Genomic DNA, 13,459 nt, shown 5'->3' with positions numbered 1-13,459 from the left:
AAGGTGCGTATGGAAAAAAGAAAGGGGGAAGGTGTAGTTTAAGAGAAAAATAACTGTTTTGTCCAAAAGCACTCAGCGGAAACAAATCCTTATGGGTGTAGGTCAGTGGTAAAGGAATTGGATTAGTGTATGAAAGGTTCACATTTTGGTCCGTAATTTACGTTATGTGATAGTAATCCTTTCGGAAATAACTTAGCGGATAATTTCATAATAATTCAAGCAGGACTGGTACTTAAATAAGTCATAGATATGTCTGAAAAATAACGGGACTGAATGTTCAATTAATTTTAATTCCAATTCTGTCCGATCATCGATCAGAGAAAAACAGCAGCCTTATAACTCTAGTTTCATTTGCTTCGTCCTTTAGTTCTTATATTCCATGAACGAAGTTTTCGACAAAGAAGAATATCTGTTTTCTGGGTAGGAATCTATCAATCTAATACATATCGTTAGCTAGTTTTTGACCCCAGGGCATTATTTTTAGATCTTTACATGAAGTGACTTTATACCTTATCTGGAGCGATTTCCATAAAAAAAAAATAAACCAGAACAATTTTATCCTGCCTCGACAGAATACAAAGTAGAATACAAAATCTAATGGGGAGCAGGAGGAGGAGTTATTTCCTACAACCACCTCCTCACAGAAGAGACGTTGCTAAACTTTTTACTCTATAGTTACTTCCACCGATTTTTAACTGGGTTCCAGTCTTTGGTTCTTCCTGATAAGGCATTCATAGAAAGTACTCATTATCCTACCACAAAAAAGTATTCCTTTTCTTCGAGCATGTGCTTAGTACCAGGTGGAATTACCATGGACAGAGTTTCTCGCAAGGGCGTCCACTGTGGAACACATGGCAGAGATACCACTTCCCTGCTGATTACAACCAGGTCGTCTTCAAATCGAATGTTAACAAAGTTATTATCACGGATCATCTTATAAGCAATCAAATGTAGCTAACACCATTGATCAATGTTAATACTACAATAGTGTTCCTCATATTTCGGCTGGCAATCATTGACCCCATTAAACCTCATCCTCGATGGTTATTGGCCTTGATAAAGAGTGATCCTAATAGCAAAAGCAAATAAAAAAAAAGAGATACTTCTAGATTTCAGCATTCATAGCATCTCAGTCCGGGTTTTTTTTTTCTTTTCGGCGGAGGGAACTAAATTCCCCCTTATGCTACAAACACACCTTGTGTTTAACTTTTTCCTTGTGGGAAGGAAAATAAATAGAAACGGCATGGCTTCTCCCTTATTAAGTCTAACGTACTTTCACCCATGCTTTTAAACCCAACTGAAGAGAGCCATTTTTTTTTTGACTAATGCGCACACATTTTAAAAATAACAAGATGCAACTTTTCGCACTAATATTCATATGCAAAAAAAAAAAAAAAAAAAAAAATGGAATTATGTCAGTTTTAATACATAAATAATCATTTCTGATGACCTGAAGATACAAAGTTGGTTTTTAAGTCAAAGTAAGATTTTTCCGAATGCATTTCAAGCAACGAGAGTTGTCTGACTTGCTATTTGTTTTCTCACTTTCCATCACCACTTGTCTTGAAAAAGAAATGCTTTTAACTTACTAACTTTTGTGTGACGGAAAGAATTAATATTCGATTATATATATATATGAGCGAGAGAGAAAGAGAGAGTTGGTTGGTAGGTTGGTTGTTTTTGTTTTACGGCATATCAACCCTTTTCGGGTTATTTAATGCCGAATCCAAATGTTCGGAAGAAAAGTTTTTTTAATAGAATATATTTGTTGTTTTCACGTCGGTTTCTATTTAACCCATAGTTGGGACGTTAACAGGTACTACCACTCCGGGTCAGAGTGGACCTGGGAGCAATGGTAATTAAAGGGTGGCTCCACACTCCCCAAAGCCCACAAGCTGGGGCCTCACCACTGGATATAGTTTAAGGTCATATCCAGGACAGAGAGAGAGAGAGAGAGAGAGAGAGAGAGAGAGAGAGAGAGAGAGAGAGAGAGAGAGATCCGTATTTGTTTTAAAGTAGAGGCTAATCTCAGATCCATCGTTACGGTCCTTCGTGATATTCAAAAGGAGACGCCATAATGAGCCCTTTGATCTCTGAGAAAACAAGTGAGGCATGCATGGTCCCCCGTGAATCCACAGTGAACGAGGCATAAAAAAATGACTTAGTTCAGCACCATCCTCGATTTAGCCTCAAAAGTTCCCAGGTGACGTCAAATCCTGGTGAAAATGAACAAACGATGCATTTTTATGCCTTAACATATGTAAATTTGAGTTCTGCACCATGCAAAAAAGAAATGACTAAGTCCATCATTTGTCCCCCCCCCACTTCCATTTAGCCCCAAAAGTCCCCAAGGACTTCACATATTTAAATTTAAGTTCAGCACACGCAAAACTGCTTAACAGACATACACAGAAAATTTTGGACAAATATGGTAAAACAGTCCCAAAAATGGAATGTTTTTATTAGTCCTTAAATAGCCCCTGGGCACATCGAAGAGTTATCACGAAGTATAGACAAACAAAATTATATAGAAATCAGTTAGTTACAACTTTTCAGAAAGTTTTATAAATATCCAAGGCATCATTTTTTTTTTTTATAAACACAAATGTGTCAATTTTAGCCATTTTAACCCTAGGAGGGCAACCGGAGTTTTCTCGAAAAATTCATTCTCTTACTCTTTTACTTATATGTTTAATGTTTGTGCAAAATTTCAAAATATTCCAAAGTGCGAGCGGTTGAACGGACGAGGGTGAACTTACAGGTCCATCCCCCCCTTTTGTCGGGGGACCAACAAAAATGTTCCATGAAGCAAGATCAGTTGAATATGGAGGGTTATCCAGTACGGCGATATTATTCTCGACCAGTGACTGCAGCACGTCCAGGGTGTTATAAGCGGGTGGACTGTCGTGATGAAGAAGAGTGTAATTCAAAGCATGGGGGGAAAAAAACCCCAAAAGAAAACAAACGCAATGCTTTTGTTTATTTTATTTACTAATGGGTCACCACTTATGGCTCACTGTTGACTTGATTTAAAGTTAATGGATAATTTTTTAATTCAATTCACGAAGCGAAGGTTATCTGATTTGCTATTTGTTTTCTCGCTTTTTCTCGCCGCTTGAGATGCAGGAAGCTAAGATTAGAGTATTCAAGCTCAATTTATATTGATACCTTTGGCTATAATACTGTAATCTATAATTTCGGTGAAAAGAAAATGTCACGCGGAGCAAGATCAGATAAATAGGGAGGTTGATCCACTATGACGATATTCTCCTCTGCCACAGACTGCAGCATATTCATAGTGTTGTGAACAGGTACATTATCATTGTGAAGAAAAGGCGATGCAAATAAAAGCACAGAAAAAAAACGCAATGTTGTTGATGTTTTTTTTATTTAGCGTTAGATGGTGACGTAATCCACTTATTTCTCTTTTGCCTATATCCTAAAAAGCTCACGCAGCCACGTTACTTTTAAAATACAATACATCGTTATTTTTAAAATGCCATACATCGTTACTTTTAAAATACCATATATCGTTATTTTTAAAATACCATATATCGTTATTTTTAAAATACCATATATCGTTATTTTTAAAATACCATACATCGTTACTTTTAAAATACCATATATCGTTATTTTTAAAATGCTATACATCGTTACTTTTAAAATACAATACATCGTTATTTTTAAAATGCCATACATCGTTATTTTTAAAATGCCATACATCGTTACTTTTAAAATACAATACATCGTTATTTTTAAAATGCCATACATCGTTACTTTTAAAGTACAATACATCGTTATTTTTAAAATACCATACATCGTTACTTTTAAAATACCATATATCGTTACTTTTAAAATACCATACATCGTTATTTTTAAAATACCATACATCGTTACTTTTAAAATACCATACATCGTTACTTTTAAAATACCATACATCGTTACTTTTAAAATACCATACATCGTTACTTTTAAAATACCATACATCGTTATTTTTAAAACACCATATATCGGTGAAAGAAAACAGAGTGTTACCATTGTGAAAGAGTTTCTACGCTGATAGCTTATTTTCTTTGAATAATTGTCTTTGTAACTACCTTCCTCCATGCAGAAATTAAAATATAATGTAAACAAACATATTGCGGCCCAAGGTTGTCTCCCTTACAAGTGTAGTCTTACCATCCTAACCTTTTATGCTTCAGTTGGCAACATGCCTTGTTTGGGATGAAGTGTAAAGTTTAAAAAGTGCTGTGTATGTGTGATGTGTGTTAGAGCCAATATCAGTCCACGAGCAAACAAAGGCTTAAGTAGTTATAACTAGGGCTGTGACAACAGCATATTCTTTTCATTCTTTTTACTTTCGAGTATTTATCCAACACAGACACAATCAAAACAAGTAAAAGAGTATGCTGTTGTCATAGCCCTAGTTATAACACCATCGCTCATCATTCTTTCGCCTATAGTTCACACAAAAACACTGTCCCCCCCCCATCTCCGGTTACGTTCGATCAACTCCGTAAATAACAACGCCTCCAAAGCTCAAACTACAGATCTGAATTGTTTTTTAGTTTAGACGGTTTCTTTCAAAGAGACAGTCTAACTGAATTTTTTGAAGTGTATCAAAATTTTTAATTGCCGACCTATTTTACATAATGTCTAACCTGTTCGCTAAAGGACCGTGCGGTGAAAGTTCAATCCCAGTCGATTTTTTCACACACATCTGTTCTTATAATGCTGCACTTCCATTTCTTGTTCTCTTTCGGTGGAGGAGCAGTCCTTCACGACTGAGACAATTTTTTTTTGTACCTTTTTCCCACGTTAAAAAACGACACTGGTGTCTAAATCTGTGCCATGAGGAGGCATTGTAAATAGGCACAATTATATAAACGCAACTTTGTGTGAGTGTGTGTGTGTGTGAGTGAGTTCCTTATAAACTCCGAAACAGCTGAACAAATTTTCTTTAAAATTTTATAGAAATTTAGTGTATAAGTCTGGGAGTAATCTTATTTCAGTTTTGTCTCAGAATACTCCCGATAATTACCGATTATCGAAACCGTTATTTTAATTTATCTGTCATCGGTAAAGCCATTTTTCCATGTCATCTCTTAGAAACAATGATAGAACAACGGTTTGTGAAAATTCTACTGTGGGTAAATTGATAGCGTGTGTGTGTTTTTTTTTTTTTTTTTTTTTTTTTTGCATAACGTAGTCTGTAAATTTCTTAATTTTTTTTCATTAACTGCAAATAATTTTATAAGACTTGAAAAGTTACATTTTTTTTTTTCATGACATGGTCTATAGGTTCAAATACCGCACGTAAATTTCTTGATGTTTTTTTTTTTTCGTTAATTGTAAAGAAGCTTATATAAAATAATTTTTTAAAAGAAACAATAGGTTCTCTAGAGTGCAATGTAGGATAACATATTTTTGATTAAGTTACTGCATTGAGGCATGTGAAGATCCCTCCCGGGCGATTTCACGTATTTCGATAATAAAAATATAGGAGTGTGAAATATTCGTTGATCATCATTCAATCCTGGGCAACGCCGAGTCTAGTAAACGGATAAAAGTGATGATAGATAAAAAAAAAACAAAAAAAAACTTGCATCAATGAAAATCGTTCCAGACAATTGATGTAAGGAGCTCAAATAAAATAATAATTCGGTCAATTCATTCATTTATTTAGTTGTTAAATAGTAGCTGGTTCACTACCGCTTCGCAAAGTTTACAACCGTAAATGATTGAAACAATAATTTAAAATAATAAACATTAAATTCATAACTTTGTCGTAAACACAGACCCAAAACAGTCTCATTTATTCCTATAAATACACATTAAGATGTTATTTTGTAATTTCATTACAAATTCAATTAGTTTTTCAATTGAAATAAATCATAATTTAGTAATTTAAATTTTATGACGTAAAATAGTTAAATCTCCAATCCAGAATTTTTATTATATGCAAGACAAAGAATGCATTTCAATAAGTACATCTCCTTAACCTATAAGTTTCGATGTCTAGCCATCTCCTCAGAGGTGAAAATATTAGCAAATATTATAAAATTATAATAAACAAAGAAAATCATAATTAAAAACTTTTAATTATGATTTTCTATTGATTGAGATTGTCGGACTGACTTCCTCATCTTGGTTGTTATTGTCACAACGTTTCGGCCGTGACATATGGCCGAGTGGTCCTAGACGTTGTATCAAAGTTTACAGTTACCCAAAGGTGCTGAGTTCAATCCTGAACGAAGGCAGTGAAAAAGTAACATTGAAAAACAGAGAATCAGCAACTATGTCCCAAAGCCTAGCTGGAGTCCGAACACGGTACCCCCGTAATAATAATAAAGGGTTGGGTTCGAGACTCCTAACAAACCGTTCACCTGACGAAGGCCGGAGGGCAAAACGGCCGAAACGTTGTGACAATAACAACCAAGATGAGGAAGTCAGTCCGACAATCTCAATCAATGAAAACAACTCATCTAAAAAATACAGACAATTACTATGATTTTCTATATTCTCTAGAACAAAGATCTACACGCCACAGATGTAGTATATGGCACGTGGTCAATAATACATAGCACTCACGATCAAAATACAACGCCTTACTGATGAACCGAATACATGAATGACCAGACAGGTAAGAAATACATTTCTGATTTCAACTCAGACATATTACGATACAACTAGGATAAAAACTAGAAAACTGCTTGATTGAGAACAGTTTAAAATCAATAAGATTTTTTTTATTAATAAGTACTTAAAAAGTTGATAATTATCTTAAGCTAATTAACATCAAAATGAAACTACTTCATGTAGAAGAGTGCACAGTAGAAATTGGACAATGTAGTAACGCATGAGAAAATACACAATATAATGTTCTCATTATATATATTTTCAACTGTCATCTCTTAAGAGACAGAAGCGCCCGATCATTGAAGACAAGCAAGCAAGCAAGGTCCAGAGTTTTATAATTATTCAGATAGAAATATGTCTAGCCCCCCACCCCGCAATCTGCAGTTTTATATTTCTTAAATTATAACACCCTCCATGTATTTTTTTTTATTTTGAAGGACGAGTCTCCCTTGCTACTCCTGTTGCTTGGAGACTTGAGTAGAAACTATCAGTCAAGACTGTTCTCGACAACCTACCCGACAGGTGCTGAACCAGGAACTGCCCCAACGCCTATCATACTGAGGTACGCCGCCTGGGTATTAGCTAGGAGGTCCACCCTCCTAGACCTTGCCACCCGGCTTTCAGGTGGGGCAAATTTATTGTTTGTTGTCTGAGATGCCCCTACCGGAGAATGCCGATGGGGGATGCCCAGAGTTCCTCTTCTTTAGGGGCGCTGGTTGGATGCCCTCGCTTTTCGATCTTGTCACATCTAGTTGAAATGGGCAGCAAGCCAATATCAACTTGTAACTCTGAATAAATAGTTCTATTTTACTTTGATTCTACGCATACGAAAAGTTGAACGTCTTCGACCAACCGATCACCATTTTTTGATAATGAACTTCCGATCGGTTAGGCAACTAAAAACCTCGATTTCTTTGGACCGAGTTATCTTTGTAAGTTAACGAGGATTGTATTGTCAATGAGTATAGAAAAAGAGACAACGTTTATTGCTAAATCATTGGAACAACTTTATTGTGTCGTTTTCGCAAACATGTAAAGAAAAGGAAAAATGAAAGAGAAAGTTAAGAAAAGAATGCACGCTTATGATTATTGACGAGGACTAATGGTTAGAGAATTTACGTAGTGTTAAATAAATGTGTCGCTCATTCATTCATTTTTTTTTTTGCGGACTGTTATCTTTATTTTAATCGGTGTTGTTTCATCACGTTTAGGCCAACTAATCCTCTAACCTTCTTCAGGGGCCCATGGTGCAGTGAATAGAGGTATTGGATTTACGATTTCACGTGAGCCCTGTCTGAAGATAGCGGTTTACATCCTACCCTAAGTAGGTCAGAAGATTAATTGACCAACACTTAATGAGACAAAAACAACTATGGAAAGCAGTAATTACTGGAGATACAATTACAAGACTCAGCATTCTTATCCCGTCGCGGTTAACCAGCTGAAGAAGGCCTGAGAATGAGTTGGCCGGAACGTGGTGAAACAACAGCTGTGCAGGTGAAAATTACAGACCGCAAAATAAAGATAAAAAAATTATGAAGTCTCATCTCAAATGATGAGATTATATATATATATATCAAGGGTGTGAGTTCCATTATAGAAACGTTGATTTAATTTGAATAAAATAAAATACGCATCAAGTGGGCTTTAAAACCAAATCACAACGTTTGTTAATGGGACTCACACCACTGACGTTAATCTCGCGTTGCCAACGCACAGTTCCAACATTTCAAAATACAGCCGCTGAGATACAACGCGCGGCTCTTTATAAACAAACTTTTCTTTCTCCAACTTTACAACATGGCAAGAAAGAAGAGAGAGAGAGAAAAAAAAGAAAATAACACACTGAGGATGAAATTTGGCTCCGAAATATATTTATATTATAAACTTCAAACAAGTAAAATAGATTTGGCTTTCAAGCGCACTTGATACGTATTTTATTATATAAATGTGTCGTTACTAGGAAAGAGACAAATGTTCATATATACAAGGTCGAATGAATGTCCTGTTGAGAAGAAAAGGAAATGTATTCATATATCAGAATGTTTGCGCACAAGTATTGAAGTCAGGGCCATATCCATGTAGGTATGCGTGTCCGTTATGTTAAGTCCACGTGCATCTGGCGTTAACCATGATGGATTCTTGTGCCTTCTTGTTGAACCCAGGGCAAGAAGCACATGAATAGATTTTTTTTTTTTTTGCGCCACAAAATAAAAATTTGCGGGATGATGCGAGCAACAGAGTATTGTGTACTTGTTAAGAAAAGAGGAAGTATACCATGTGTTACAACTTCTGTAATTTCTTGTCTCGCATTTAGTTCCCTTATGAGATTACTTACACCAATCATCGACGAGCTCAGAAATTAGGCAAAGATTAAAAATCGTGTACCGCGATTTGTCGCTGTTACTACTGTCGTACTCTTGCTGCTGTTTGTAGCACGATCCTCCCCACACCCTGGAAGCACCAGGGTGTGGGGAGAGTCGATTATTATAAGTTAGTGAAAAGTGACCCATGTTGGATCACTTTTCACTAACACTGCTATTATTACATAGAAAAAAAAACAACAAAAAAAACACACACACGCACAAAAAAAAAAAAACTAAAAAAAAAAAAATGAAACCGTGTATTGCGATAAATAGTCTGGCATGATTACCTCCCCTTGCTGATGTCCTGTTTGAGTAATAAAGCTATTTACATAGCGAGATGCATGGGGGAAATCGAAATTGAATTCATTAATGATGGCTTGGTCGTCAAGTTTGCCATACATCAGGCTGTGTACGTCACAGTGGGGAACCTAACAATCATTTCCTGAGCTTTAGTTTAAATTTGGCACAAGGCCACTAATATTGCAAATTCGGACAGAATGTAATTCACTTACACGCGAGGTGTCTGAAATTATTTTTCTAACATTTTGGCTTTGAGATTGAAAGTTTGGTTGCATCCAGAAAAGAACGATGAGTGATGCTGCTCTGCTTAGATTAAAAAAATAGAAACGCGACAATAGTTATTTTATTTATTTATTTTTGTAAAGTCTATAACATTTTGACGAGTTCATTTAGTACAACTGTAAGAGTGCACGCTAATGGGCCGGGACACAAGGGGTAAATCCTCAGTCAATTCATACCAAAGACCGAAAAATTTTACTTGATATCCTCTTGCTAAATACTCAGCATTATGAGGAGAGGATCAAGTGCAAGTAGAGTAATCTTGGGGAGAGAGTGATACCCTCCCGTAAACAGTGTTGCAGCTAATGAAAATGAGCGTTTGAATTGCCGTCGACTATAGTTAGCTATTTAGCTTCTTTTTTTTTTTTTTAAAGCTTAGGTGGTTATACATTTTATTCTCTGCTTTTTATTGAGGGGCACTGTTGCTAGGCTGTGAACTCATTTCCAGTAGTTGTCTCAACTCTATCAACCTCGCCTTTATTCGACTATCGGTTTTTGCTAGTTCCACTTCGTTTCATTTAGGTCTTCATGCATACATATATTCCTCAAGCATTAAAATACTAACTGAATGTAGTATATGTGGCGAAGATTGTGGGAACGCAGGCTTACATCTCAAACAGCCTCGGTGTGCGCTTTGCCGAAGCAGCATCATGATGTTGAAAATGGTCCAAGACGATGCATGCGGCTTTATATAACAATGCAGACTCACAGAATCTCGTGTGCTCTCGCACACATATGCCAATATGGAGGACTGTCTTTTATAAAACAGGCCACTGGAGCAGATGGGGACATACGTGAAAACGAGTCTACAGAAAGTACCAACGAACAATGCTGCTGAAGTGAGCTGAGGTTTTGTGTACTCCTTTTTTTTTTCTTTGCAACAACAAGCTATCTCAGTGTACATTTTTTACCAGGGGCAGATTCGAACTGAAGTTGATACCAGAATGCCACGCTGTTGGCTGGACCTGCCAAAAGAAGTGGACAAACCGGCATCTGTGAATTGCGTTGCGGTGGGGAGTTGGCTTAGCCAGGGCCGTGTTGCTGATGTCCATTGCCAAAGTGTAAACCAAACCCTTTACTTTGCCAGGCTGGTCGACCCCTATGTGTCAAAGAGGGACGTGAAATCTTGTGAGGGGCTGCGAAACCTGCCGGTCGATCGACTCAGCACCCGTCCAGTGGAAGAAGGGAAAACTGAGTGTGAGAGGAAATTGGAACAGGCTCGCAATGGACGTAACTCACCACAACGGCGGGCATTTCTTGACACTCATCGATTGCGGACCGTCTAGATTTGCCTTGTAGTGGCCACTTCGCTGGCAGGACTCAGCTGCCGTTGTCCGTGAGCTGGAAAGTGTCTTCCTTGAACATGGTCCCCTTTCTGAGATACTGACCGACAATGGCACCAGCGTTGTTAGTAAATAGTTCAAACAGTTTGCAGACGGCTGGGATATACGTTTGCAGTTTCAGTGTGCCCATGTGCCTAGCAGGAATGGAATAATTGAGAGAAACCACAGTCAAGACCATCGCAGCTAGGAAGGGGCGTACAGTGCCTGGGGCGGGCTATTGGTATAATGTCACCCCTAAGAACAACATTTCAGCCTCTACCATGCCAGCCAAAGCACTGCACAGGTACCACGTCAGGGTGAGAGGTGTGGAGACCAGCTCACTGCCTGAGCCGGAGGCGACAAGAGAGAGTATCAAAAAGGGGGATGTCATCTGGGTTAAGAACCTCCACGGCAAGTGCGCCACATGCTATGGAACCGGGCGTGTTACCGAGGTGATAAGTCTGAAATCTGTGCAGGTTGAGGGAGTGCTCCATCACATCAAGATCTTCGATCAACGTCACAAGTGCAGCCGCCACTCGGCGATGAGAACAAGACTGGATCCGAGACCAGTGAACCATCATTCTGGGTTATGCCGATTTTGTCTGACAGCGACTGAGATTAGCAGCCTTAGGTTCACTGACCCTGAAACCGAGGACGAAGGCACAGGTGAGGACGAAGCCCCCGGTCCCCCTCTCCGAAGAAACACCTGAAGAAAAAGGTCACCACGTCCCTGATGATATTAGGGGTGAGTGTCGCGAAGATTGTGGGAATGCAGGCTTACCTCTTAAATTGCCTCGGTGTGTGTTTTGCCGACGCAGTGTCATGATGCTGAAAAGAGTCCAAGATGGCGCCTGCGGGCTTATATAACAATGCAGTCTCGCAGAATTTCGTGTGTTCTCACGCACATATGCAAATTTGGAGGACTGTCTTTTATAAAAACAGGCCACTGGAGCAGATAGGAACAGACGTGAAAACGAGTCTACGAAAAGTACCGACGGGCGACGCTGCTGCAGTGAGCTGAGGTTTTGTGTACTCTTTTTTCTTTGGAACAACAGTATGTAGTATATTATATCAAAGTGATTTGGCAATTATATATATATATATATATATATATATAATCTCAAAATGCAATAAACCATGTAAAGAGACAGGTAGAAATTATATTCATTCGAATCTGAATGTTTGTCCAAGATTGCTTTAAACATGGATATGAGAGTCATATTCGTTTATGCTAATACGAGAAGTATGTGCCTTGTTGTATCAATAGTTTATGAGATACTAAAATAAATTTATTTTCCAATAATAATACAATACAAAAAGCCATGTAAATTGACAGACGGAAGCTACTTACATCTACATACATAATGTTTTTACAAGCCCGTTTGTAGTAATCATTTCAACCATCTCTGGTAGGTTATTCAAGAAAACAAACATGGGTAGAGAATGCTGCCATTTTTTTTTTTACTAGACCAAAAAAAAAAAAACAAAAAAAAACGACGGTGGTGCATAGTCTCTAAGTAGTTGGGGAGAGCACGATTATGTGATGGGGTGAAAAATATCCTCAAAAGGCAGCGTTAAATTCCCGTTGATAATGTTTTTTGCTTGAATCAAGTCTCCTCCCATTCATCCCTGGTCAAGTGAAAATCCTGTCTTTGGAGCTACTATTGTTATATATCCGATTGAATTTGAATATTGGCGTCTTATACATCACCCATGACCATGGACCTCTTTCAGCGTCACCTCTTTATCTAACACAGTGGTCGGCAAAATCTGACCCTCGTGTAAATTTTTTTTGGCCCGCCACCTTACTCAGATACAACAAATGAAGATGTTTTTGTAAATCTTTGTAATCGTTCGTACTTTATGCTTTTCCAACATTGTCTGTATCATTGAGGTAGATCAAAACAAATCCATACTAGTATATATATATACGAGTGTATATAATGTGTGTGTGTGTCTGGTCACGAATAGGTTCCTATATGGTTGACTATTTTAAAAAACTGATTACATATAATGATAGAAGATGTATCGAGACACAGGAATGGGTATGTTTGATCGGGCAAAACGGTAGTTCATTAAAATTGTGGGGTCTGCGTTCGCACCTAGTCCACAAAGTATGGAAATAAAAAATTAAAAAAAGCAAAAAAAAAAAAAAAACAACAAAAAACGTTTACAAGTGTTTTTTATATAGATGTACATAAGAATACTTTGATAAGTATGTTTTAACTTAAATAGGGATGGTATAATAAAATTGTGGGGGTCTGCGTTCGCGCCTCGCCTCCATAGAATGGAAATAGGCACACACTTTAATAAAGACTTTTCATATCTATCTGCGTAAGTATACTTTGATAATTATATTTCAGTTTGAAGAAATATGGTATAATAAAATTATGGGGGGGGGTCGTTCGCGTCTGACCTCCATAGAATGGAAATATGTCACAAAGTTTAACAAGGTTTTTTTAATATAGATCCACAAAATATTGTGACAAGTGTTTCAGTGTGAACAGGTATGGTATAATGAATTATGGGGTTTATCTATTTTATTTTTACTTT

The sequence above is a fragment of the Euprymna scolopes genome, chromosome 3 (genome assembly GCF_053919585.1).
Source record: "Euprymna scolopes isolate OS-2025 chromosome 3, ASM5391958v1, whole genome shotgun sequence".
In the NCBI taxonomy this organism is placed as follows: Eukaryota; Metazoa; Mollusca; class Cephalopoda; order Sepiida; family Sepiolidae; genus Euprymna; species Euprymna scolopes.
This window is presented reverse-complemented; position numbering follows the sequence as displayed.